Raw genomic sequence first — 6,246 nt, 5'->3', positions numbered from 1 at the left:
AGTATCCTTCCAATACTAAGCTGAGTTACGATGGTTTGGTGGCCAAGATGACTGGCTGACAGGACACTGGTAAATGCAGTAGGTATTACAGTAAAGATGAGAGATGCAAACAGCTGGGAAACCCAGAAATGCCCATGTGTTAAGTGATTGGCATGACTAATGGTAGGGCAAAAGTATGTTAAGACTCACAAATAGCACGAGCATAAAAAAATAACAGGATAATGCAGAAGACAGCAAAATGCCAATGGGGATGGATAACCCATCGGGATGAGAGGGGGATGTTTAGTTAAAGGCTGGCATGTTGTGAGAGGGATTTCACTAGATTGGGTGGCTGAAATCTTGTATGCATTATGGAACAAGATGTGGACATGGTGATTAAGAAATCATGAGACCTTATACTTGATTCCTTCCATCTTTCCATTCTCCTGTTTCTCCACCTGTTATGTGCAGCTCTCTCTCCTGTTGGTACTGCTGTTTGGCCGTGAGTTGTACAAGAGATGCACCAGGTTGGCCTGTGTTTTTTTAGCTACTGAACAAAGTAGCAGCTAAGAGAAAAGACACAAGAAACTGATTAATAATCTCTTCAGTTCAAAATATTTGTATTAGTGAGAAATGTTTAGACTAGTTTTGCCGTCACAGATACTCATTATTCTTACAAAAGGGCTGAAGAAATTTTAACATTTTCTGACAATCAGGCTCTGGGTTTCACTGTGTAAAAAATAAATAAAAAATTTAGACTGGATCAATTTCCCATCTAGGAACTACTTTTCAGGCATGGCTTTCTCAGAGAAGGAGACTTCAGTGGGACCAATATAATGAAACTTTTGTAATCTGCCTACATCTTTTCTTGAAAATAAAAACCTGAATGTAACACATTTCCTTCCATAAAGTAGCAATAATGACCAGAATAGAGAGAATTCATGAGGTTTATTATTACAAGGAGCAAGGACATGGCAGTGCTCTGGCCTCAACAAATGGAAGCACAGTGAATCAAGCCTGGGATTATTCTTTGTACTTGGAAAAGACAATGGGGTGCCAGTGACGCAAGGACAGTGGAAGGAGACAAAGGTGGAACTAGCATTTCCTTCGTTTTTAGATAGAAGATGTCTGTGCCAGTGAGGCAACTTCTTATACGCCAAGCGTATTGAATTACCCTGTCCAGTGCAGAATTTCAGCTTCCAGCAAGCCTGCAGGAAAAGAAACCAAGTACTGAACCTGTTTCAACAAACCTCTGACTTGCATCTGATGTGGATTTTGCTCCTTGCTGCTTACCATTTTCCAATGGCACATCACATCTTGTTCTTGTCCCTTTTCCTTGACCCAAAAGATTGTAGCTGAATGGGAGCAAAGAATTTAGCATTGTTTGGGGCCACTTCAACCTTGTTCATTTGACTGCTTAGACTTTTAAACGAACAGGAGCTGCAATGTTTACATTTTTAAATGTTCTCAGAATAAAATATTTTTCATAGGTCATATGTGGCCAAGAGGATTTAAAAGAAGTCTCACATGAACTTTTGCTGCTTCTCCCCTGTACAATTGAACTGTACAATTGAATCCAGATGCTTGGACACGTTGACCTCTCATTATGCTAACATCTACAAAATCAGGATTGGCTCCAGAGCAATTTATGCATCTTTGTGTGTTCTTTATAAAACAATATATCAAGGTGAATGAGTTTCTAAGTTCTCTGCTGCACTTGACATGATCCTTCTGCACAGGCATAAAAGTAGCAGACATTTCCGTGCCAAAATAATCACTTACGTAACTAACTGTACACCATATTTTTATGATTAATGAATAAGCAAGCCAGCATTCATATTTAATCCCACTGGACTCTGCTTATGCAAAACTAAATGGGAAACTGGTCATTTCAATTCAAGAAGCTATTAATTTCCATTGAAAGAGGAAGAACTGGAAAAGATTTAAAAATGTAGATATATACAGGATGTGATCCATAACTCAATGAAGTCCATGCAAATTTTCCCAGTGATTCTAGAAGGCTTTATGCAAGGACAAAATTCTCATTTTCAGAAATTATATGTATGATAAGCATTTATTGATTAATGAGTTACTTTACTGAGAAGCCCAAGCCTTGTCGTTCATTTCTGCAAAAGCTACGTGAGCCAGATCCATATCTGGCAGAAATCAGAAGACCTGCACTGAAGCCAGCTGGGGATTTGACCCAGTATCCAAATGATGATGATTTTCTTTGAAAACATTTGTTGTTTGAATGCTTTTCATTTTTTTTTTTTTTTGGGTATGTGGCTTTTCTGAGACTTCAACTACCAGTCTTCTCTCCTCACTCTCAGGAAAGCATCTCATGATAATAGCCCAAGGATTTCTCAAGTTGTGTGGAAATCAAACATGCCAATTATAACATAGAGTATCCCCCAAATAAATAACAGGGCAAGTAATTCTCAGTCAGAAAACACAAAACTTTAAGCATCATGTGAAGCATCATAAGTTTGATTTTGTTGAGCAGAGATCAAAAGAGATGCAAAATGTAAGAAATTTCAAATGAACATGTCCAACATGAATGACACAAAAGCTCCACAAGGACCACAGAAATTGTTTACTTATCTATTCTCAGTCCTTCATCAGAAGTTATAGCAAAGGCAGGGACTGTTTTGTCACCTCTCTTTTAAAAGGCCACATTCTTGTGTGATCCTGAGTTGTGGCTGGATTTGCCTTATGAATTTCTTCTTTCCTGTTAGATCCGTAGTGACTATTAGGAGCCCAGTCATTCCTGAAAGATGTAGAAGGAAATCCTGATCCTTGTCTGAAGTTGCCAGTTTTTCCATATGGAATCATAACAGTCAGAAGCTTTTTGAAGCAAGTGATTTCAGAGATTTTATTTACGACCTTTTCATGATACAGAGAAGGTCTCTCTTGCTCTTCTACACTCTAACATTACAATACATATCTGAAAAATATCATAACTGGAAGTCTTTCATAAGAGAAAAAGTATGAAAATTATGTTAATTCTCAAAAAGGGAAAACCCTTGTACCTATACAGAGTATAGCATAGCATGGCATAGCATAATAAATACTGCTATTGTCAGTCTCAATGGTGACAGATGTACAGAGCAGATGATAGATAAGCTTTATAAAGTGATCCTTGGAACCTGAACCTTGGAAGACATTTTTCTTTTAAATCTTTTATCTGCATACTCAAATAAGATCCCCAAGCTTATGCCTGACATATAAGCCAGGCAGAGAAGGTGGAACAGCGTTGGTACCTGGTTTGGGCTGTGGCAGAATTTGTTGGGCTCTAGAATGCAGCTTGAGATGTGTGCAACTTCCACCAAGTATGGCTGCCTGTGGCTGGGGGAATGTGTCTTTTCAGAATATTCTCAGAATAAACTACAGAATAGTTTATTGCTTATTTTTTCTTTATCTACATTTCCATCAGTATTTGTGTTCCTTAAAAGTGAAAAAGAAAATGCAGCATTGAAATGCACTCTCTATGTTAAGCTGCCCTTGGATTATACAGTCATTATGGTAAACCACTATTGGCACAGGAAATATATTATGTAAATAGTACACAAGCCTTTGCTGGTTTCTGCAGACAGTATTATATAGAAACAGAAATATATTTTTCATGCACAAGACAGAATTGTCCAAAATAATTTTGAAGACTTAAAATATATTTTAATAGAAAGTGCAAATTGATGAGTCATTTGTGAATTCAGATTGCAGCATAATCCAAGCCTTAACCTTCTGACAGGTGAAGCTAGGGCCTAATTCATCCCTTTCTAATCCACTTTATATCTTTACCGTCTCATCTGTAGCTTACCAAGAAGAAGCATACTGACAAGGCAATGCTCAATAACAGGTTTGTTAGCATTAGAAGGCAATAGTCTATGCAACCATGCTTTGTCATGTCTTCCCTCAGAGATCCCCAGAAATCCTTGTAAGGAATCCCTTGTAAGAACCTCAGAGACATCAGAACATTTCGTTCTTCATTTTCAGTTCCCTTCCTTCAAGAAATAAATGGATGCCCAGCACAGACCTCACAGGTAGCACTGACCTGACTGCAATCCAGCCATTCCCAAGGGCTGGGAGCATGATTGCCTGTGGTTCCAGACATGGGGAAACAGCTTTTTGTTTGAAGGAATACAAGACCATGTTCATGTATGAAAGGTTTTACTGGATTGTCAGAGTATCAGTACCACCAGAAATAGTCCCTGATGTGGATGGGATCTGTATGATGATCTGCTCAGTGCTATAGACCAACTATAGCCAAGCAGAAAACAAGTGAAATCATGCAGCATTCTTGCATTTAGCCTCAGCTTTCCCAAGATAATGTTTAATGTATTTTACTGCTAAGTCCCTGGCTGACTATGAGATTCAAAAGAGCCTTAGGGATGGCCTAAGTCATACCAGTAGAAAGCAGTTTGGGATGACCTAACTCATGCCAGGAAAAGCAGCTGTCCTTGCCCACCTGCCACAACCCCATAACACCTTGACCCTGTGAGGTGTTGTGCAGCTGCTGCTACAGCCAAAGCTGCTCCTGCCTCAAGGAGACCTCCAGCTGTTGCCTTGAGTGTTCTCCACACACAGACTGCCTGGGGATGGGCTGCAGGTCACTGGACCCAAAGCTATCAATGAGAGCCTGATCCAGTGTTTACTAAGATCAGTTTTTATCCTTGATTTTCAGTGAGTTTCAGTGGGATTTTTAGTGGCTTCTGTTGCTATAGGACAGACTTGATCTTTATTTTCTTTTTGTTGGGATTTTTCTCCTGTTCCACTGTTTGGATAATGTATATTTGTATGCAATTCCAAGCAAGTTCAGCAGAGTTTAATTGTCTAGCAAGTACTTATCTGGGATGTTAGTGCTACTAATAGTGGTGGTAGTTACTAAAGCTTTCAGAGATCTGCCTTGTGAGACATTTTACTAGAAGACAGCTGGAAATTTAGGATCCTAATTTAAAAGTTTGCCTGCCTCTTTGGAGGATTTTAGAGTTCCTATAGAGTATTTAGGACATTTGCATTCTGGAGAACTCAGACTGTGTAGTTTACAGGGCAGTATGCGTGCTTTAGCCAAGCATTTGCTCTGCAGTGGGAGGAGAGCTGGGTGTGTGTCAGTGGTCCCTGTTCCCAGAGTCTTCACTTCCTGAACACTGACTTCTTTTTTTCTGCAAAGAAACTTGAGCTGACAGCTGAAAGGAAAAATAGTACACCCACAGGTCCTGCTGTGCTGGTGAGAGGGGGAGCAGGGCTGTGGGGAGCGCTCCGGGGCACTCCTGCCCTGCAGTCCGGACACATCCACAGCACACTGCTCTGCTGGGAGGAAAAGCTGATTGCGTGACCAAAGGCATTGAAAACTTAGGGGTACATTAGATGTGATGGGATCCATGTTGAGTGGTTTGGTGGGTCAATGCCCTGGCTGCAGAATGAGAGACAGATCTTCCTCTCTGATTTCTTTGCATCATCTGAGCTGAACTCAATGCTCTTTAAGAAGAGCATGAATCATGAGAAACACAACCTGTGTCCCAGAGTAGTTATGCAGGATGATCGCATACTGTTAATTTGTAACTAGGAAATGCAGTGTTCTTCATAAAGGTTGAATTAAAAGCATAAACCATAGTCTTTTCTTGTTTGGGTTCACAGCACAGGCCTATCCCATACAATCTGTGTGCTGCAAGGGTCTGCCACAACATAACAGTTGCTTGAAAAAGTACTAATTTTAGCAAAGCTACAGAATATGAAGTTGTTTAATAAGTAGCTTCAACCTTTTGTAAGTAATGGAAAAACTTGTGTTATCTCATTCCAAATTCTTTTATTACAGTTATAGGTCAACCCAAACAACTTCAAAGCCATAAAATTACACTGTGAGAGTCTCAAAGGGTAATATGGAAAAAACAATAAATAAAGCAAACAATATTATAAGGTGAACAGGTTCATCTTCCAACTGTGCTGAACTCAAAACTAGCTCAGCAAAAATAATGTAAGTGCCATTGTAATAAAAATTTCAGTCACTGAATGCTGCTGCACAGAATTGTGAGTCCTTGGTATGGACAAAACTATGTGTGATCAATTATTACTGCAACTAGAAGTCTACAGAAGCAGGCATGTAACTCTGTTTACTTTTTCCACGCAAATACCCTAACTATAATTCAGCTGTAAAGTCCATTCTTATGCACAGCTCTCATTAAAGATCAGTGCCTGGCTGTCCTGTATATCAAAGGGAGAGTAACTCTTCTATGTGCTATTTATCTCCCAAATTAAATGAACTCTTGTTAC

The sequence above is a fragment of the Zonotrichia albicollis genome, chromosome 1 (assembly GCF_047830755.1).
Source record: "Zonotrichia albicollis isolate bZonAlb1 chromosome 1, bZonAlb1.hap1, whole genome shotgun sequence".
NCBI classification, from domain to species: Eukaryota; Metazoa; Chordata; class Aves; order Passeriformes; family Passerellidae; genus Zonotrichia; species Zonotrichia albicollis.
Note: the sequence above shows the minus strand (reverse complement) of the source record.